This window comes from Vulpes vulpes, chromosome 7 (assembly GCF_048418805.1).
Source record: "Vulpes vulpes isolate BD-2025 chromosome 7, VulVul3, whole genome shotgun sequence".
Taxonomy (NCBI): domain Eukaryota; kingdom Metazoa; phylum Chordata; class Mammalia; order Carnivora; family Canidae; genus Vulpes; species Vulpes vulpes.
The window spans coordinates 29,669,191-29,692,874 of NC_132786.1; positions in this window are offsets into that span (position 1 = coordinate 29,669,191).

The window sequence follows — 23,684 nt, forward strand, 5'->3', positions numbered from 1 at the left end:
AGTTACTGGTCAAATCTTTATTCTTTCTCTTATAGAAGGCCATTCCATTTCAGATTGTTGTAGCAAGTTTGGGGATACCTCCCTTAACATAGATACATGTCTGAATGACATATTTCTTATCTTGATATTTGAACTTTCTTTTGAAATTATTTTTAGAGTATATATCTCCCTCCATATGGGTTTTATTGCCCTGAGAAGTTGTATAAGTATCTGAGTGAAGAGGACTGTATTCAGATTCAGTAAGTTCTAGGAGTGGACTAGAAGGGATTTCTGATCTCTGATATCATTCAATGAAATATGAGATATTCTTTCCTGCACTAGATAAAATACATAGCTGTAAGTTTTTTCCTTTTTGACTTTCATATTTCTACAATTACATGTCTTAGATATATTTTTCACTTCTGGATTCCCTTCAACATATTCAATTTATTTTTGGTAGATATATAAGACATAGGTTTTTGTTTTTTGTTTATTTGCTTTTCTGCCTTGTTTTGTTTTATAGTGGTGGAAGTTAGTACCTTCTAAAACACAACCAACATACACTCAGAACCAAGTGTAACACTGTTGGTTCATTCTGTGAGATTATATTCTCTCTTCCTTCCCATTCTGCCCTCCTGTTTTATTTATTTATGTTTTAGTGTTCAATTTTGGGACTTTCTATAAGTATTGCTGGTTTACATAAATTTGGGATTGAGCATCCTCTAACATATAGAACAAAATACACTCTGAACCAAGAGGATCACCCTCTAGGACCCCTCAGGTAGACTACATTCTCTGTCCCCTACCACTTCCTTACCCCCCCTTTTTTCTCTTTTTCCTTTACTTTTTTTTTTTTCGTTTTCTTCTTTGTTTTTCATTTTTGGCTTCTTATTTTCACTACTTTGTTTTTTAAAATTTGTTTTTTTACTTTAGTGGTCCTTTTGTTTTATTTTGTTCTGTTCTTTATCTTTTATTTTCTGGTCTCTGACATCATCAGAATCATATAGGGTGTATTTTACTTAAGTCGTGGTTGATATTGTTGACTCAGCCCACTCATACAGCCACTCTGCACTGAACAAAGTGACTAGAAAGAAGAATTCACCACAAAACAAAGAACTGGAAACAGTACTCTCTGCCACAGAGTTACAGAATTTGGATTCCCATACAATGTCAGAAAGTCATTGTAGTTAACTTTAATAAATTATAAATTTTTCATTGTAATTGACTGTAATAAAAATTGTAAATTTTTACAATTAAAAAGCTACTGGTGGCTCTGGAAAAAAAGCATAAAGGACTCTAGAGACTGTTACTGCAAAACTGAGATCTAATCAGGTCTAAATTAAAAATAGATTAAATGAGATGCAATTCAATCTGGATGTTCTAACTGCTAGGGTTAATGAGGTGGAAGAGAGAGTGAGTGACATAGAAGACAAGTTTATGGTAAGAAAGGAAACTGAAGACAAAAGAGAAACACAATTAAGAGCCCATGAGGAAAGGCTTAAGAAAATAAGTGATAGCTTGAGAAGGAAGAATATATGTCTATTTGGGATTCCAGAAGAGGCAGAGAGAGAGAGAGGACCACAAAGTTTATTGGAGCAAATCATAGCTGAGAACTTCCCAAATCTGGGGAAGAAAACAGGCATTCAGATCCAAAGAATTGAGAGGGCCCTTCAGAAAAACAATAAAAACCATTCAACATCTTGATATTTAATAGTGAAACTTGCAAATTTCAAATATAAAGAGAAAATCTTAAAACAATGTGAGATAAGAGATTCTCAATTTATATGGGGAGAAACATCAGATTAACAACAGACCTCTCTACAGAGCCCTGGCAGGCCAGAAAGGGCTGGCAGGATATATTCAGGGTCCTAAATGAGAAGAACATGCATCCAAGAATACTTTATCCAGCAACGCTCTCATTCAGAATACAAGGAGAAATAAAGAGATTCCAAGATAGGCAGTAACTGAAAAGAATATGTGACCACCAAACCAGCTCTGCAAGAAATATTAAGGGGGGGGCACTGTAAAAGAAAAAGGGAGCCCAAAGAAACAATCCACAATAAGAGGGACTGTATAGTTAATACAATGATACTAAATTCATATCTTTCAATAGTTACTCTGAACGTGAATGGGCCAAATGATCCCATCAAAAGATGCAGGATATCGGATTGGCTAAAAAAACAAGACCCATCTATATGCTGTCTATAAGAGACTCATTTTAGACCTAAGGACACCTACAGCCTGAAAATGAAGGGGTGGAGAACCATTTACTATTCAAATGGCCCTCAAAAGAAGGCTGGGATAGAATCCTCACGTCCGATAAATTAAAGTTTATCTCAAAGATTGTAGTAAGAGATGAAGAGGGACACTATATCATACTTAAAGGGTCTATCCAACAAAAGAACCTAACAATCATGAATATTTATTCCTCTAATGTAAGAGTTGTTAAGTATATCAATTAATAACCAAAGTAAAGAGATTCTTAGATAATACACTAATAGTAGGAGACTTCAACATGGCACTTTCAGCAACTGACAGATATTTAAAGCAGAAGATCACCAAAGAGACAAGGGCCTTAAATGATACACTGGACCAAACAGATGTCACAGATATATACAGAACTTTCCATCCAAATGCGACTGAATATACTTGCTTCTCAAGTGCACATAGAACTTTCTCCAGAACAGACCACATACTGGATCACAAATCAGGTCTCAACCATTACCAAAAGATTGGGTTCCTCCCCTGCATACTTTCAGACTACAATGCTTTGAAACTAGAGCTCAATCACAAGAAGAAAATTGGAATAAACTCAAACGCATGGAAGTTGAAGAGCATCCTACTAAAACATTAATGGGTCACCCGGTAAATTAGAGAAGAGTTAAAGATTCACAGAAACTAATGAACATGAAGATACAACCGTTCAAAATCTTTGGGACACAACAAAAGTGATCCTAAGAGGAAAACACATCCCAATACAAGCCTCTCTCAAAAAATTGTAAAAAACTCAAATACACAAGCTAACCTCACACCTAAAGGAACTGGAGAAAGAACAGCAAATAAAACCTACACCAAGGAGAAGAAGAGACTTAATAAAGATTCGAGCAGAATTCAATGAAATAGAGACCAGAATAACTGTAGAACAGATCAACAAAACCAAGAGTTGGTTCTTTGAAACTCTTAATAAGATAGATAAACCCCTAGCCAGTATTATTAAAAAGAAAAAAGACTGAAATTAATAAAATCATGAATGAAAGAGGAGAGATCACAACCAATACCAAGGAAATGCAAACGATTTTAAAAACGTATTATGAGTACCTATATGCCAACATATTAGGCAATCTAGAAGAAATGGATGCATTTCTGGAAAGCCACAAATTACCAATACTGGAACAGGAAGAAATAGAAAACCTGAACAGACCAATAACCACGGAGGAAATTGAAGCAGTCATCAAAAACCTCCCTAGACACAAAAGCTCAGGACCAAATGGCTTCCTAGGGGAATTCTAACAAAAGTTTAAAGAAGAAACAATACCTATTCTACTAAAGCTGTTCTGAAGGATAGAAAGGGACAGAATACTTCCAAACTCATTTTATGAGGCCTGCATCACCTTATTTCCAAAACCAGACAAAGACCCCACTAAAAAGGAGAATTATAGACCAATATCCCTGATGAACATGGATGCAAAAGTTCTCAACAAGATACTAGCCAATAGGATCCAGCAGTACATTAAGAGGATTATTCGGAGGAGGAGGAGCAAGATAGTGGAAGAGTAGGGTCCCCAAGTCACCTGTCCCCACCAAATTACCTAGATAACCTTCAAATCATCCTGAAAATCTACGAATTCGGCCTGAGATTTAAAGAGAGACCAGCTGGAATGCTACAGTGAGAAGAGTTCGTGCTTCTATCAAGGTAGGAAGACGGGGAAAAAGAAATAAAGACACAAAAGGCATCCAAGGGGGAGGGGCCCCGCGAGGAGCCGGGCTGAGGCCGGGCGAGTGTCCCCAGGGCAGGAGAGCCTCGTCCCGGAGAAGCAGGAGCTGCACCAATCTCCCTGGCGGAAAGGCTCCCGCAGGGAGTTGGAGCTGGACCCCAGGAGGAGCGAGGATGCCCTCGGGCTCCCTGGGACACTAACAGACACCTGCGCCCCAGGAGAGTGCGCCACACCCCACCGCCGAGCTCCCTAAAGGGCTGCAGTGCACACGGCTGGACCCCGGAGCAGCTCGGAGGGGCTCGGGCGGAGGCTCCCTGCGGAGGGGGCTGCTGCTGGGAGCGCGAATCCAACAGCGCAGGTCCCGGGAGCACTGGGCGCAAGGACAGAGCCCAGGATCCGAACTCCCCCTGGGACAGGCAGAGGCCAGGAGGGCACAGGACAGCAAGGATGCTCCCGCCCCGAGCTGAGCATATCAGCGGCCCTGCCCCCCGGAGCATCCAGGCCCTGCAGACTGAGAGCTCTGTAGTTACTGCAGGAGCTGAATCCAGGGCTCCAGAGCTGGCCGAGGCCACTGTGGTTGTTCCTCCTGGGGACTCACGGGGTAAACAACCCCCACTGAGCCTCACAGTGGCCTCACCGGATAAGCAGCTTAAGCACTCACTGAGCCCTGCACCAGGCAGGGGGCTGAGCAGCTCCCCCAAGTGCTAACACCTGAAAATCAGCACAACAGGCCCCTCCCCCAGAAGACCAACTAGACGGACAGGGGAAAAACAAATTATTGACCAAGCAGCACTGGAAAGTTCCAGAGGAAATCAAGGGACTTTAGGTATACAGAATCAGAGGATACTCCTTACTACCCCTTGGTTTTTTTTTTTGTTGTTGTTTTTTTGTTTTGTTTTGTTTTTTTGCTTTTTGACTTCTGTTTGCTTCCCCCCCTTTTCTTCTTTCTTTTTTTTTTTCTTTTTCTTCTCTCTTTTTTCTTTTTTCTCTTTTTCTTTTCTTTCCTTCTTTCTCTTCTCTTTTTCTCCTTTTCCCAATACAACTTGTTTTTGGACACTCTGCACTGAGCAAAATGACTAGAAGGAAAACCTTACCTCAAAAGAAAGAATCAGAAACAACCTCTCTCCCACAGAGTTACAAAATTTAGATTACAATTCAATATCAGAAAGCCAATTCAGAAGCACTATTTTACAGCTACTGGTGGCTCTAGAAAAAAGCATAAAGGACTCAAGAGACTTCATGACTGCAGAATTTAGATCCAATCAGGCAGAAATTAAAAATCAATTGAATGAGATGCAATCCAAACTAGAAGTCCTAACGACGAGGGTTAACGAGGTGGAAGAACGAGTGAGTGACATAGAAGACAAGTTGATGGCAAAGAGGGAAACTGAGGAAAAAGAGACAGGCAATTAAAAGACCATGAGGATAGATTAAGGGAAATAAACGATAGCCTGAGGAAGAAAAACCTATGTTTAGTTGGGGTTCCCGAGGATGCCGAAAGGGACAGAGGTCCAGAATATGTATTTGAACAAATCGTAGCTGAAAACTTTCCTAATCTGGGAAGGGAAACAGGCATGCAGATCCAGGAAATAGAGAGATCCCCCCCTAAAATCAGTAAAAACGGTTCAACATCTCAATATTTAATAGTTAAGCTTGCAAATTCCAAAGATAAGGAGAAGATCCTTAAAGCAGCAAGAGACAAGAAATCCCTGACTTTTATAGGGAGCAGTATTAGGGTAACAGCAGACCTCTCCACAGAGACCTGGCAGGCCAGAAAGGGCTGGCAAGATATATTCAGGGTCCTAAATGAGAAAAACATGCAACCAAGAATACTTTATCCAGCAAGGCTCTCATTCAGAATGGAAGGAGAGATAAAGAGCTTCCAAGACAGGGAAGAACTGAAAGAATATGTGACCTCCAAACCAGCTGTGCAAGAAATTTTAAGGGGGAATCTTAAAATTCCCCTTTAAGAAGAAGTCCAATGGAACAATCCACAAAAACAGGGACTGAATAGATATCATGATGACACTAAACTCATATCTTTCAATAGTAACTCTGAACGTGAATGGGCTTAATGACCCCATCAAAAGGTGGGGGTTTCAGACTGGATAAAAAAGCAGGACCCATCTATTTTCTGTCTACAAGAGACTCATTTTAGACAGAAGGACACCTACAGCCTGAAAATAAAAGGTTGGAGAACCATTTACCATTCAAATGGTCCTCAAAAGAAAGCAGGGGTAGCCATCCTATCAGATAAACTAAAATTTACCCCAAAGACTGAAGTGAGAGATGAAGACGGACACTATATCATACTTAAAGGATCTATCCAACAAGAGGACTTAACAATCCTCAATATATATGCCCCGAATGTGGGAGCTGCCAAATATATCAATCAATTAATAACCAAAATTAAGAAATACTTAGATAATAATACACTTATACTTGGTGACTTCAATCTAGTGCTTTCTACACTCGATAGATCTTCTAAGCACAACATCTCCAAAGAAATGAGAGCTTTAAATGATACACTGGACCATATGGATTTTATAGATATCTACAGAACTTCACATCCAAACTCAACTGAATACACATTCTTCTCAAGTGCACATGGAACTTTCTCCAGAATAGACCACATACTGGGTCACAAATCATGTCTGAACTGATACCAAAAGATTGGGATCATCCCCTGTGTATTCTCAGACCATAATGCCTTGAAATTAGAACTAAATCACAACAAGAAGTTTGGAAGGACTTCAAACACGTGGAGGTTAAGGACCATCTTGCCTAAAGATGAAAGGGTCAACCAGGAAATTAAGGAAGAATTAAAAAGATTCATGGAAACTAATGAGAATGAAGATACAACCATTCAAAATCTTTGGGATACAGCAAAAGCAGTCCTGAGGGGGAAATGCATCGCAATACAAGCATCACCCAAAAACTGGAAAGAACTCAAATACAAAAGCTAACCTTACACCTAAAGGAGCTAGAGAAAAAACAGCAAATAGATCCTACACCCAGCAGAAGAAAAGAGTTAATAAAGATTCAAGCAGAACTCAACGAAAGCGAGACCAGGAGTTGGTTCTTTGAAAGAATTAATAAGATAGATAAACCATAGCCAGCCTTATGAAAAAGAATAGAGAGAAGACTCAAATTAATAAAATCATGTATGAGAAGGGAGAGATCACTACCAACACCAAGGAAATACAAACGATTTTAAAACACATATTATTAACAGCTATACGCCAACAAATTAGGCAATCTAGAAGAAACGGATGCATTTCTGGAAAGCCACAAACTACCAAAACTGTATCAGGAAGAAATAGAAAACCTGAACAGGCCAAAAACCAGGGAGGAAATTGAAGCAGTCATCAACAACCTCCCACGACACAAGAGTCCAGGGCCAGATGGCTTCCCTGGGGAATTCTATCAAACGTTTAAGGAAGAAACCATACCTATTCTACTAAAGCTGTTTGGAAATATAGAAAGAGATGGAGTAGTTCCAAATTCTATGAGTCCAGCATCACCTTAATTCCAAAACCAGACAAAGACCCCACCAAAAAAGAGAATTATAGGCCAATATCCCTGGTGAACATGGATGCAAAAATTCTCAACAAGATACTAGCCAATAGGATCCAATAGTACATTAAGAAAATTATTCACCATGACCGAGTAGGATTTATTCCCAGGACACAAGGCTGGTTCAATCCTCATAAAACAATCAATGTGATTCATCATATCAGCAAGAGAAATACCAAGAACCATATGATCCTCCCATTAGATGCAGAGAAAGAATTTGACAAAATACAGCATCCATTCCTGATCAAAACTCTTCAGAGTATAGGGATAGAGGGAACATTCCTCTAAAAGCAATCTATGAAAAGCCCACAGCAAATATAATTCTCAATGGGGAAGCACTGGGAGCCTTTCCCCTAGGATGAGGAACAAGACAGGGATGTCTACTCTCACCACTGCTATTCAACATAGTACTGGAAGTCCTAGCCTCAGCAATCAGACAACAAAAAGATATTAAAGGCATTCGAATTGGCAAAGAAGAAGTCAAACTCAAAAGTCAAACCCAAAAGCTCCACCCCAAGATTGCTAGAACTCATACAGCAATTTGGCAGTGTGGCAGGATACAAAATCAATGCCCAGAAGTCAGTGGCATTTCTATACACTAACAATGAGACTGAAGAAAAAGAAATTAAGGAGTCAATCCAATTTACAATTGCACCCAAAAGCATAAGATACCTAGGAATAAACCTTACCAAAGAGGTAAATATATATACCCTAAAAACTATAGAACACTTCTGAAAGAAATTGAGGAAGACACAGAGATGGAAAAATATTCCATGCTCATGGATTGGCAGAATTAAAACTGTGAAAATGTCAATGTTACCCCGGGAAATTTACACGTTTAATGCAATCCCAATAAAAATACCATGGACTTTCTTCAGAGAGTTAGAACAAATTATTTTAAGATTTGTGTGGAATCAGAAAAGACCCCGAATAGCCAGGGGAATTTTAAAAAAGAAAACCATATCTGGGGGCATCACAATGCCAGATTTCAGGTTGTACTACAAAGCTGTGGTCATCAAGACAGTGTGGTACTGGCACAAAAACAGATACATAGATCAATGGAACAGAATAGAGAATCCAGAAGTGGACCCTCAACTTTATGGTCAACTAATATTCGATAAAGGAGGAAAGACTATCCACTGGAAGAAAGACAGTCTCTTCAATAAATGGTGCTGGGAAAATTGGACATCCACATGCAGAAGAATGAAACTAGACCACTCTCTTTCACCATACACAAAGATAAACTCAAAATGGATGAAAGGTCTAAATGTGAGACAAGATTCCATCAAAATCCTAGAGGAGAACACAGGCAACACCCTTTTTGAACTTGGCCACAGTAACTTCTTGCAAGATACATCCACGAAGGCAAAAGAAACAAAAGCAAAAATGAACTATTGGGACTTCATCAAGATAAGAAGCTTTTGCACAGCAAAGGATACAGTCAACAAAACTCAAAGACAACCTACAGAATGGGAGAAGATATTTGCAAATGACGTACCAGATAAAGGGCTAGTTTCCAAGATCTATAAAGAACTTATTAAAAACACCAAAGAAACAAACAATCCAATCATGAAATGGGCAAAAGACATGAAGAGAAATCTCACAGAGGAAGACATAGGCATGGCCAACATGCACATGAGAAAATGCTCCGCATCACTTGCCATCAGGGAAATACAAATCAAAACCACAATGAGATACCACCTGACAGCAGTGAGAATGGGGAAAATTAACAAGGCAGGAAACCACAAATGTTGGAGAGGATGCGGAGAAAAGGGAACCCTCTTACACTGTTGGTGGGAATGTGAACTGGTGCAGCCACTCTGGAAAACTGTGTGGAGGTTCCTCAAAGAGTTAAAAATAGACCTGCCCTATGACCCAGCAATTGCACTGTTGGGGATTTACCCCAAAGATTCAGATGCAATGAGATGCCTGGATACCTGCACCCTGATGTTTCTAGCAGCAATGTCCAAAATAGCCAAACTGTGGAAGGAGCCTCGGTGTCCATCGAAAGATGAATGGATAAAGAAGATGTGGTTTATGTATACAATGGAATATTACTCAGCCATTAGAAATGACAAATACCCACCATTTGCTTCGATGTGGATAGAACTGGAGGGTATTATGCTGAGTGAAGTAAGTCAATCGGAGAAGAACAAACATTATATGGTCTCATTGATTTGGGGAATATGAATAATAGTGAAGGGGAATAGAGGAGAAGGGAGAAGAAATGGGTGGGAAATATAAGAAAGGGAGACAGAACATGAAAGACTCCTAACTCTGGGAAACGAACTAGAGGTGGTGGAAGGGGAGGAAGGCGGGGGGTGGGGGTGACTGGGTGGCAGGCACTGAGGGGGGCACTTGACGGGATGAGCACTGGGTGTTATTCTGTATGTTGGCAAATTGAACACCAATAAAAAATAAATTTATTATTAAAATAAAAAAGAGGATTATTCACCATGACCTAGTGGGATTAATCCCTGGGATGCAAAGTTTGTTCAACACTGATAAAACAAGCTCGTGTTAGATCACATCAACAAGAGAAAACACAAGAACCATATGATCTTCTCAATCGATGGAGAGAAAGCATTTGACAAAATATAGCATCCATTCCTGATTGAAACTCTTCAAAGTGTAGGGATAGAAGGAGCATTCCTCAATATCTTACAAGCCATTTATGTATGCATAGCCCACAGTGAATATCATTCTCAATGGGGAAAAACTGAGAGATTTTCCTTAGGGTTAGGAACATAGCAGAGTTGTCCACTCTCACCACTGTTATTCAACATAGTACTAGAAGTCCTGGGCTCAGCAATCAGACAACAAAAAGAAATAAAAGGCATTCAAATTGGCAAATAAGAAGTCAAACTCTCCCTCTTCGCAGGTAATATGATACTGTATATAGAAAACCCAAAAGTCTCCACCTCAAGATTGCTAGAACTCATACAGCAATTCGGCAATGTGGAAGGATACAAAATCAGTTCCCCGAAATCAATGGTATTTCTATACACTAACAATAAGACTAAAGAAAGAGAAATTAAGAAATCAATACCATTTACAATTGCACCCAAATGCATAAGATACCTAAAAATAAACCTAACCAAAGAGGTAAAGGATCTATACCCCAAGAATTACAGAACACTTCTGAAAGAAACTGAGGAAGACACAAAGAGATAGAAAAACTTTCCATGCTCATGGATTGGAAGAATTAATATTGTGAAAATGTCTATAATTGGCTACCCAGCCAATTTACACATTCAGTGCAATCCCTATCAAATACCATGGATTTTCTTCAGAGAGTTGGAACAAAGAATCTTTAGATTATTATAGAATCAGAAAAGACCCCAAATAGCCAGAGGAATATTTAAAAAGACAACCAATACCAGGGGCATCACAAGGCTGGATTTCAAGCTATATTACAAGGCAATGATCATCAAGACAGTGTGATACTGGCACAAAAACAGACACATAGCTCAATAGAACAGAATGGAGAACCCAGAAACGGGCCCTCAACTCTATGGTCAACTAATATTCGACAAAATAGGAAAGACTATCCACTGGAAAAATGACAGTCTCTTCAATAAGTGGTGTTGGGAAAATTGGACAGCCATGTGCAGAACTAGATCATTCTCTTACACCATACACAAAGATAAACTCAAAATGTTTGAAATATGTAGATGGTACATAAGAATCCATCAAAATCCTAGAGGAGAACACAGGTAATAACCTTTTTGATTTTGCCCACAGTAACTTCTTGCAGGATACATCTACAAAGGCAAAGGAAACAAAAGCAAAAATGAACTATTGGGACTTAATCAAGATAAAAAGCTTCTGCACAAGAAAAGAAATGGTCAACAAAACTAAAAGATAACCTATAGAATGGGAGAAGATATTTGCAAATGACATATCAAATAAAGGGCTAGTATCCAAGATCTATAAAGAACTTATTAAACTCAACACCTAAAAACAAATCCAATCATGAAATGGGCAAAAGACATGAACAGAAATTTCACCAAAGAAGACATACACATGGGCAACAAGCAGATGAGAAAATGCTCCACATCACTTGCCATTAGGGAAGTACAAATCAAAACCACAATGAGATACCACCTCTCAGCAGTGAAAATGGTGAAAATTAACACGACAGGAAACAACAAATGTTGGAAAAGATGTGGAGAAGGAGAATCCTCTTGCACTGTTGGTGGGAATGCAAACTGGTACAGCCACTCTGGAAAACTGTGGAGGCTCCTCAAAAGGTAAAATTAGAGCTACCCTATGACCCAGCAATTACACTACTGGGTATCTACTCCAAAGATGCAGATGCAGTGAAAAGCTGGACACCTGCACCCCAACGTTCACAGCAGGAATGTCCACAATAGCCAAACTGTGGAAGGAGCCTTGGTATCCATTGACAGATGAATGGATAAAGAAGATGTGGTATCTATATACAATAGAATATTACTCAGCCTTCAGAAAGGACGAATACTCACCATTTGCTTTGACATGGATGGAACTAGACGGTGTCATGGTGAGTGAAGTAAGTCAATCGGAGGACAATCATCATATGGTTTCACTCATAAGAAGAATATAGGCAATAGTGACAGCTATTATAAGGGAAAGGAGGGGAACTAAGTGGGAAAAATTAGAGAGGGAGACAAACGATGAGTCATGAGAGACTCCTAACTCTGGGAAATGAACAAAGGGTTGTAGAAAGGGAGGTGGGTGGGGATTTGAGGTAACTGGGTGATGGACACTTAGGAGAGCACTTGATGGGATGAGCACTGGATGTTATACTATATGTTGGCAAATCGAACTTCAGTAGAAACAAATGAAATATAATAATAAAAATGGCCAAAAGAAAAAATAAAATAAAATTTAGAAATGTGCAGGCTGTACTTTCAGCAGTGATATAAATCATTGGAACCTATTTGATAGAGCAAAGAAAGAAAAACTAATCAGTCATATCTCAAAGAACAAAGAGCACGTGTTTGTTTATTTATAAGTAAATGGAGAGAATAGATACATTTGCCATGTGGAAGAATTCAAATAGTTAATGTAGATATTTCACTTTTAGGGACGTGTACCTTAACTCCTCACTCCTTACATGTGAGTTGCACAGAATGACTTCTTTCCAAGAAACACAGTGTAGAATGAGGGAGGCAGTAAGTTTACAGTATTGACGATCACTACTTCAAACCACGTGATCAAGATTGATATCAACAGTCAAACTCATGTGATAGTATGTACTCCTGATAGAATGTGATGAGAAGGGCATTTTATCTCTGTGGTCTTTTTTCCAAAAACACATTACCCCAGGCTATCATAAGAAAAACAGACAAATTTCAGTTGAGGGACATTCTATAAAATACTTGACCAGTAGTCCCCAAAACTGTCAAGGTCATCAAAAACAAGGAGAGTTATAGAGACTGTCATAACCAAATGTAATCTAAGAAAGACGTAATAACTCGATGTAATATGGTATCCGGGATGGAGTCCTGAAACAGTGAAAGGACAGTAGAGAAAAACTGAGGAGATCTGAATTAAATATTTACTTTAATTAGGTAATAATATATCAATATTGGTTCATTAGTTATGACAAATGTAACATACTAATAAGAATTTAATAATAATAAGGGAAACTAGATTGGAGTATATGGGATCTCTCTGTACTACCATCACAATAATTAAATTTATTTAATTTATAAGTATTAAATAAATAACATTAAAAATGTTATACATGTTATAAAAAAACTCAACAAAGTAGCTTTACTATGTGCACAACTGACTGCCATATATTTCAATGGGTGGGTTTATAAGTCAAACCCATACATGTGGCTACACATAAAAGGCAGTATTAAAATCCTGCCAACATTGGTGATTAATAATCAGAATGCTGCCACAACAAGGGTGCTCCAAGTATTTAGAAAAAGGAGCTTAGTCATCTGCCCACTCTCTCCTTCATTAAATTTAATTTATGGACTGTGGATTTCAGTGTAGTGAAATCTTGAAAACAACATCAATTTGTTCCACAGAAATGGGATTCCATGCGGGCTGAAGCCTACGAATCTCACAAATAAAGGGCAGATACAATTATTAGAAATGAATAATGGGGTCACATTGTTGATGTGGTCCCAGAACAGAACTTTGTGAAACAATAAAAAATACAATAAAAAAAAGTTAAAGCAGAAACATATCCCAACCTTATTTATGTATTTGCAAGAACTTAAATTATTTCTCACTTGTAATATTTAAAACAAACTAAAAAAAAATGATACTAATGGGGGAAGTGTATGAAACCCTTCCAGAAGTGACTTTGAGGACAATGTCTATATCACTTGGGAAACACGTCTGCTTAGAGGACAGAAAAAAGCCCAAGACCTAATAGCTGACCACGGAGAGGTTAAAGCCATGATTCAACATGGAGGAGATATTTTCATCATAGAGTCTATGGCTTTCTATTGGCTCCAGGTCAATATGCTTTAAAAATAGTGTCCTAAAAATTGAGCTTAATAAACTTTACAAATTTTTACATTGTTGAAATATTTTTCAAAGTTTTTCTTTCACTTCAAATTCATGCCCCTGCCTCCCTGTAACTCTTGCAGCTGCTCTGCCTTGCACTTGTTTCTACTCCAGCCTGTTGCTTTTTATGAAAATAGATGTCAAACCCTATATAAAGGTAACATTTCTGATAATCTTTTGGGCTAAAATCAGTACAGAATTGAAGGCAGTGGCAGTACTGAAATCCACAAAGATAAAGAAAAGACTAAAAAAGCAGAGAAGGAAAGGCTACAATTTTACATACAAACTGGAAGGAATAGGAAGCAAGAAGAGTAGATGCATGTGCTGGATAGGAGCTAAATAAAATCCAAACTTTGAAAAATCCTCAAAAATTTGGCAATTAGGACTCTTCCAAAAAAAAAAAAAAACTGGTCTATTGGCAAAGTGGTTTTTAGAAAATTGACTTCTGATTTTGATAATTCCTTTATCATGGAAACAAATTGGAATGCTCTGGGTTTTACCAGAAGACATAAATAATTTGGGAAATAAATGTTTAAAATACCCGTGCACATGATCCTCTATCTCATTTTCCTTATCAGTTTACTATGTGATCTAAGTGAGAGCCCAGAACTGTCTGAGTTTCAACATTTATATTTTAGAGAGGAGAGACGGGGGAGGAAAGAGAGAAAAACTTTTTTTCTAACTTCTTGATAAAATCACTTTATGCATAACTAGTGGCTGCTGTCTTGCTTGAAACAAACCTATTCTGATCCCAGAAACCCCTTTAGAAGAATTTTGTGATTTTCCTGGTATAAAATCACCTATGATAAAGACAGTGGAGGGTATGCCAGTGATCTGGGGCAGCAGCAATCCTAAATTCTATAGGTTAAATTCCTATATCTTCAGAAGAATATAAAGTTCTTACTAATAGTATTGTGTTCTACCCAGCAATCTGTTGGAAGGAAGAAGGGACTGAAAGGAGTGATGGAGAAGGAAAAGAAGGGAAGGACGTTGATGTTAAACCCTTTTGAAATGGCCAACATGGAACCCAGTGTTGTGAAGATGACAAAATAAATGTTTTTCACCCTTTTCATGCTAGTGTCTCCCAGAAACAACCTCATCTCTGTTCTCCAAACACACTGCACTTAACCTGACCTCCTTGCAGTGATTACCTTTCCTCTGACTCTCCAAATCCCACCCATTTGTCAGGATCCAGTTCAATGCCCCCTCTCCTATGCCTCTCACAGCCACCTTGATCTACCTCTTTTCATCCACCTCTCCCATAAATTTCCAGTAGGTTTAGGAAAGAAACTCATCTGAGTTTTGACTCCCTTTAGTTTTTATAACTTACTTAGAAATTAATGAGCAGCAAATGAACAGGATATTATTATCTCCTGTGTGTATTGTATAATAAAAGTATAAGCAGTCCTACTAAAAGTCACTGTCTTGCAATTCTTTTTCCTTTCAACAGTTTATAGCCCACTTGGAGAACATATGGATTAATGAACAAATTGAAAAGTGAATGGATACACTAACAGTTGCCGACATAAATGGAAGCAGCATGAGGAAGGGCCAAGCAATAGAGCAAAGAATCAGGTCAGAAGAATTTCATTGGCTCAGCACTCCCTCTTTCCCACAGAGCTCTCAGCTTTCTTTAGAGATTGAAACTCAGTTGTTTTGAAATGGTTATGGCAAAGAAAGTGAGAGGACTTCAAAAGAGAAATAAATGATTTCATAAACATTGGTCTCTATGTTAATAGCCCTTTATGGACAATAAAAAGTCATAGGAGTTAAACCTAAAATAAGGTTCGTTTCCCAGAGCTCAAGAGAAAAATAATCATTGAACATCTTTCTTTAATCAAGTCTACATTTCCAGTAATGAAAAAGCTCAAACAATTCCATTTCCTGTTTGTGTAAAACGTTTTGCCACTGAATTTGGGGAAAAAAATACTCATTTTGTTGGCCTTCCCAAAAAGGTATCACCCACTCACCAATGCCCTGTTCGTTTAGAGCGTAATTTATTAATGTCAGTACTGGAAGATCATATTGAGGCAAACTTCATGTTTTCTTTGTGTCCTGTAGTTCCATAAAGGAAGAGATTCCACTTGTCTAATATTTCATTTTGTTCCATCCTAGGGGTTTTGGAAAGCATACTTTAAAGTTCAACATGGGGTCTGTCTGAGTGATTTAGGCTGGTACAATTTTCTATAGTAAGCCTGCCTGAGCTAGTGCCTTTTAGAGATCTCTTTTATTGTAAATTGGAAATGGGTTAATAACTATTTACATGGCATTTGCTTATTGCATGTCTTAAGATGGCAAATACCAACACTACACATTTGGTCAAACTGTAGTCTTGTTCTGCCAACGCATTGTAGAGATAACATCATCTAAAGCTGGCCATTGTTTACTGCTGCCTCCATCATTCAGAGGAAGTGAACAGTATGTAATTCTGCCTCTGGAAATCTGCTTGTGGCAGAGCTTTTATAGCCTGCATACTTTTGCTTACTGTGCCCAGATGTTGCATGATACTTTACTAAAAATGCATATTTTAAAGAATTTGTCTTAACTGTTTGGAAATAATTTTATGCTTACACCATGTGTGTTTTATCATTCTTTCTCTCTCTCTCTTTCTCTGTCAATGTGTAAATATTTTTTTCTAAATGATTTGCCAGTAAATTGCAAAGATAATGCCCCTTTACCTCAGTGTGTATTTCCTAAAAACAAGGAACTATAATTTTCCAAATTGGGAAATTTACATTAGTGTAGCTTTTTATCTAATTTACAGACCTTGGGCAGCCTGGAAGGCTCAGTGTTTAGCGCCACCTTCAGCCCAGGGCCTGATCCTGGAGACTCGGGATCGAGTCCCACGTTGGGCTCTCTGCATAGGGCCTGTTTCTCCCTCTGCCTGTGTCTCTGCCTCTCTCTCTCCTCTCTGTGTATTCTCATGAATAAATGAATAAAATCTTTTAAAAAAATAATAATTTACAGAACTTACTTAAGTTTGATCATTTCTCTCACTAAATTCTTTGTGGCATACTTTTTTTTTTCTGGTCTAGAATTTTTTTAATCCAAGAATTAATGTTGCATTTGGTTTTCTTGTGTCTTTATTCTCCATTAATTCAAAATAGTTTTTCAGCCTTTCTTTGACTTTTGTGACCCTTACATTTTTGAAGGCCAATGCCTATTTACTTTGTGAACCAACCCTCCACTGCGCATTTTCTTTGTAGTTAGATTCACAAGATACATTTTTAGCAGGAACACCCCAGAAGCAGTGTATTATTCTCAGTGCATCCCATCAGGAGTCACATGGTATCTATCTGTCTCATTAATGGTGATGGTACTTTTATAGCATCTTTCCTTTGTCAAGGTTTCTTATCAAGGTTTCTTTTCACCCACTGGTTTTAGTTGCTATTGATGATTCTCAAATAAAACAATTATTACTATGGTGATTGTCAAATGGCAACTTTCTGAATACATCATTCTATCTATATTTATCATTTGCCATTCTACTGTAAAGAAGAATTTTCCCCTCTTGTTTGCCTATTTATTTATTATTTATGTGCTTATAAATGTTCTCTATATATTTTCAGCATGGATTTATGGATTTTCTCTTTATGTGCTAGAAGACAATTATTATTATTATTTATTTTTATGCTCAAATTACCTCAATTTGCACCAATGGGGTCTGTTTGAGCTGTCTCCTATCCCTTTTGATGCATCCCATCAAAAGAATGCATTCTTTGAGCATTTCCTTACTTTTTGGTATAAAAATATATTCCAGAATCACCTTGTACTTTTCTAGCTCCAACGTTATAACTGGTATTTTCTATAAGGGACCTTAATTCTTTTTATTTGGAAAATAGCACTTAGGTACAAGATCTGGGGCTAGGTATGTTAATTATTATTAACTGATATATATACACTGATGCCGTCAATTCCAATCCAAGATACTAGTTCTCAGAATGAAAGTCCTACAGAACCCCAAGCAAGATAAATAAAAACAGGGGGACCTGGGTGGCTCAATCAGTTAAGCATCTGCCTTTGGCTCAGGTCATGATCCTAGGATCCTGTTACTGAACCCAGCATCCATCCAGCTCACTGCTCAGTGGGGAGCCTGCCTCTCCCTCTCCATCTGCCTGCCATTCCCCCTGCTTGTGCTTTCTGTTTCTGTCAAATAAATAAACAAAATCTTAAAAAAAAGATAAATAAAAATAAACATATTTTTAAAACCCATTCAGCCTGCATTTAGAAACCTTTTGGTATATCCAGCAGAAAAAGAAAATTCAAAATGGGATTTGATGGAATACTTGAAAAAGATGAAAATCTAATTGGACTAAAATACCATGAAGCTATTGAAAACAAATTTTGTAAAATTTTATACACAGAAAAAAATATTATAGTTATAAGTTAATAGTATGAATAAATCCTTGGCAACTGTGGTCAAGAGAGAAAGGCATAAATCGTGAGTATAGGGGAGATTTTTTTTATGAAACTTGATATGCTAGTTTTAAAGTTCAAGTGAAAAAGAAATGTGTTAGAATAACCAAGACAGCTATGTAAATGAAAGAAAGAAAGAGAGAGAGAGAGAGAGAGAATTCTTGTTCCTAACAAATACCAAAACATATTACAAGCTTTTGAATATCAAAGCAGTGTGCTAAAATTAAATAAAGACAATTAGCCAATAGACAAACCAGAGAGTCTGGAAGCAGAACTTGTGTATACAAGGGAATTTCTTAAGTGGTAGGTGTTGTCTTTATATTGAAGAGAAATTCTAAAACATTATATGGCATTGGAAAAAACAGCTACATATTTGGGAAAATAATAAGCGAATCCATAGAAATAAATTTTATATGGATTTGAGATCTACATGTTAAAAAGTACGCATAGGAAGAAATATGAGATGATATGTTTATTAGCATAGAACATGGTTGTCCTTAAATTGAACACATAAAGCAATTGATACAATGGAAAATATTGAGTTCAATAAACTTTCAAATTTTGTAAGGTGAAACCCAAGAAAAATGAAAATGTGATTCATAGACTATAAGATATATTGGTTGTAATGCTATAATAACAATTATTTTGTTATGAATCAATAAAAAACAATGTGCAACCAATAGAAAAATTGTCAATAAATATTAAGAAGAAATTCAAGAGCAAAAAATGATCATAAATGGCCATTAAACATATGAAAAGTAAAAAAAAAAGTTTAGCTTCTCTAGTGATAAAAAAAAATAAATGAAAATAAAAATAAAAGTTTATTTTCACCCAACAGACTGACAATAATTTAGAAGTTCAATAATGGAAAATATTGGCAGATATGTAAGAACTGGTTGTCCTAGATGGGAATATAAATGAGTATGGCAATTTTTAAAAAAATTTAACAGTACCTATTAAAAGAAAAAAATGTTCTTATCTCAAGTCTCAGCAATTTGACTCTCAGTATCTATTCTGGAGAATTATTTGCAATATTCAAAACAATGCATGCAATGATATTAATTGCAGATTTATTTGTTGTAAGAAAACATTGAAAAAATTCTAAGTATCCATCAGTATGAGAATGACTATCAAATATTATTGAAATGGTTAATGTATATCTCTCAGGTATACCATTTATTGGGAAAAAATGAATCTCAAAGTTGATGTTTAATACCCTTTATGTCCTGAAAAAAGCCTGTCAAATATGAATTCTATGGTACAAATGGATGTATGTGAATACAAAGAACATTTTTAGAAGACATCTCACACAGTATTAGAAACTCTGAATTGATTAAGGTATCCCAGAGCGAAGATTCACTTATGAGTGTTGCATCCAGTGAATCATTTCTGTTGGATAGAAAAAGCTCAAGCAAAAAGGAGACTATGTGACTCTCCTATAAATACCAATGTAGGTGCAACTGAGAAAGAGAGAGAGAGAGAGAGAGAGAGGAGGCAAAGGAGGAGAGGTGGAAGTAAGAAAGCAAAGGAAAAATAAAAAAAAAAGGAATATTTAGAGAGTAACTGTGGCTACTGTTGCAGGAGTGTAGACTTTAGAATTTTTGAAATCCGACCTTTGCCATTTACGAAAGATATGCATTCAAGGAAAACAGAGGGATGAATCCACCAGTAAGAAGCTAAATGACCCTCCCACCTCAGTACTACTCCATCAGTAATATAGGCTCTTCTTTATTCATGAATGCAACCCAAGATTCTGCTTAACACTACCAATTTCCCAGAAATTGTTTTGTAATCCATAGGGTTCTAAAAAGGTAAAAACAACAAATAATGTGTATTTCCACATTTTCCTTATGTGGTTGTTTATCTGAACTCTAATCAGATCAGAAACTCCGTAATGAAGATATGGACTTTTTTGTTCTCATCTATCTATTCCCAAAGCCTAGAACAGAGACAGATACCTTCATAAACAAAAGTTTGACTCCCACTTCAGAATTTCAAGAGGAATTCTTTCCCAAATTATTAGTGATATTCCATTTCTGAAGGATGGAAACATTTCCTTTGGAACCATTTTTTCAGATGATCCTCCTTACCAAAATCACTTGGAAATGTCAGTTCTCTCAAGAAATCAATGATAAATCTATGTCATGGAAAAGAAGCTTTTTTCCACCTGTGTTTCAGTCTCTCTTCCTGCCCCCTTGGTTAGTGGGATGTTTGCAGGGGATTGTGTAGGGCCTGGCAGGGGTTATTGATGAACCAACAAAAATAGATAATTTATATTTGAAACCAATCTAAGTATACATTTTGAAAAAAAGAAAGGAGTGGTAATAAATAAAAGCAAATATACAATTTGAAAGCAAGGGCAGGCATAAAGAATAAGGTAAAATATACATGAAGAGAGACTTAGATATTTGAAAAATATAGTCCCTATAAAATATTCATTCAGAAAAATACCCAAGAAAAAAGAAAAAAAAAAGAAAAACACCCAAGAATATGATATTTGATGTGAATAAAGTCATCATGACTTTTGTTCAAGGGACAAAACATTGCATATTTTTATTAGCATTTTATCTATTGATTGCAATCAGGTCCATATGCCAATAACCATACCTAGACAAAAGCAGACCCTTCATATTAAACAGAATGTTGTGTCAAATATTCTAAAAGTTAAAAAGTTAACAAGTCTAAAATGATTTTTTTTTCTTGAAATTTCTTGTCATAAGACTCACCTACCTAGATTAAAGGGGAGTATGTCTGTTCAAGTTTAAAATTAACCCTTGTACCTCCCAACTATTCCTGGGTAAAAAATGAAACTTTAAAGTCTGCTAGTCCCTAAGGAGGGTATATTCCCCAGTGCTCTTTTCATGCAGTCAGGGAGGATAATGAAAAAAGAACTTCCAGAAGACCCTAGAGAACAGGATGTACAAGTTACTCCCTGGGAGCAACTGAGGATTTAATCAAGGAACATTCCACCTTCCAAGATAAGGAGCCCTTTAAATATCTCCCCATGATATTTAGGAATTGTTACAGACCTTTGTCAACTGTGTGTCTTCCATTCTTCTCTCTGAAAAGGGTTTAGTAGGATTTCCCATTCCCCTTCTACTCCTGCATATTGACTATGTGTTTTATGAAGGGTTCATTAAGCTTGCTTTCTAGCTCATAAAGCCATATTTGGACCAGTGGTAGAGACTACTGCATGTTTTCTTTAGTGATAAGACTACTCAGCATCATCTAGAGATCCTAGCCCTTGAGCTTTCCATAACTGAATTTTTAGTCTATTTCCTGATTAGAAAAGATGTGGACATTTTGCATGTGGAAAAGAGAATGGGTAAAGTGTTAAGTGATCAAAAGAGGAAATTATGATTGGTCATTAAGGTTAATCATAAATATTCAATTTCTCCTTCTTCCAGGCACAAAGGAGAAGTGACTTCTATACTTTATTCTCAGTACTACTGCATCAGTACTACAATGCATTCTTGTAGTTAAATGTGGCTGAGTATCCTGCATTGGCCAGTAAAATGTAAAGCAGGAATCTATGCCTTGCCATGAGCAAGCTTTCAAGGTTGGTGTACTTTGCCTCTCTGCCATGGCAGTACCTATGCTCCAGATTGTTTCTGTGGCCTGGAGTGAGGAGAGGGAAAACAGAATCCAGGATGGCCTTCAGGGCTCATATTAGAAGGAAGAAATAAATTTTGTTTTGCTAAGCCACTGAGATTTGAATACTGTTTGTTAATGCAGTATATCCTAACTTGTGCTAACTTGTTCCGTGATTATTTTTTTCCTTTTAATAAAAATGCAATGAAATATTGGTTTAAAAAGAAAACCACGGGCCCAAAATGACATCACTTGGGCCAGGTCAAGTCACCAAACTAGGGTTTACTACTTAATCTAACTGTAGTTTTAACCTATACCAGAAATGTAATCTTAACATGTTGATCAGGAATTTTCTGATAAGCATCAATGAGGTAAGCTGTCACGTGGGCCCTCTCTACCCTCTGAAGGAAGACGAAAAAGTAATCCACCTAAGAAGACCTCTCGTCCTTCAACCTAAGGGAGGGTGACTTTTCTTTTCTGTTGCTAATAATTTCTTGCCCCATCCTCCTTTCTATAAAAACCTTCCATTTTGTACAATTGCTCAGAGCTCTCCTCTACTTGTTGGAAGGGATCTGCCTGATTTATCAATCACTTGATAAAGGCAATTAGATCTTCAAATGTAGTTGGCTGAATTTTTTTCTTTAGCAATGGTAATAATAGGGAAGATCAGAGAAGTGTCAAGGATAAATGAATTAAAAGAAGAAAATGCAGATGATTACTCTCTTGAGAGACTTGTCTAGGGAGGTAGCTGGCAATATGGGATTTGGCCCAAGTTGCTTTGTAAAATTTTCATGGTCATCCAAAAATAACTACTTGAGCCCTCAATACAGCATGTCATGTGCAGAGAGGACTTCCTATAAGCTACTGAGCTGGGAAGATGGGAAAGGAAAACACCAGTCAAGTCTTAAAATAACAAGAGTTAACCTCTTGGACTTTTTCTGACTTAATAGCCCTTTGTGGTTAAAAAAATAGAACAAAGAAAAATGAATATTCTCTCTTTTCTCACTATCAGCAAAAATTTCTGGGAGATAGGCATGGGTTAAACTTGTTTACCTTTACATTACTCTGCTATGCATGTCCATAAATAATTATTACATGAAAAAAAAGAATAATTGAATGAAATCTATATTAATGGTTTGGGCAAAAAACACACCATTTGGGGTAGATATAACTAATTTTTCAGTAGCCAAGTGAAGAATATAATGAAATGCCTCCTTTTACACAGGCATACACATGCATATTTAGTTCTTTCCAAAGGCTATTGATTCCATCATTTAAATATCCCATATCTGCCTCCATTCTCCAACTTCAGTGACTTAATTTGGAACCTCATTATCTCTTGCTTAGGCTGTGGCCATAGCTTGCTAATTGGACTACAAATCTTCTTCATCTTCATCCTGCAATTCATCTCCACACAGCCTTCTGAATGTAAAGCAGATTATGCTACTTTCCTACTGAAAGAAGATTTTAGGCTTCAGTTAGCACGGAATCAAATTTAACTCCTTAGCAAGTTAAAGGAACCCTCATCGTAGTCCATTTATATTGTCTAGTGAAATTTTAACTCGTTCTTGGCCAAGCACTAAATTTCCTGAACTACTTACCTTTTTGCCTTTTCCTCAAAATGCTATATATGTGGCTGAACTCTTGGACTGGGCATGTGATTCCGTTAGC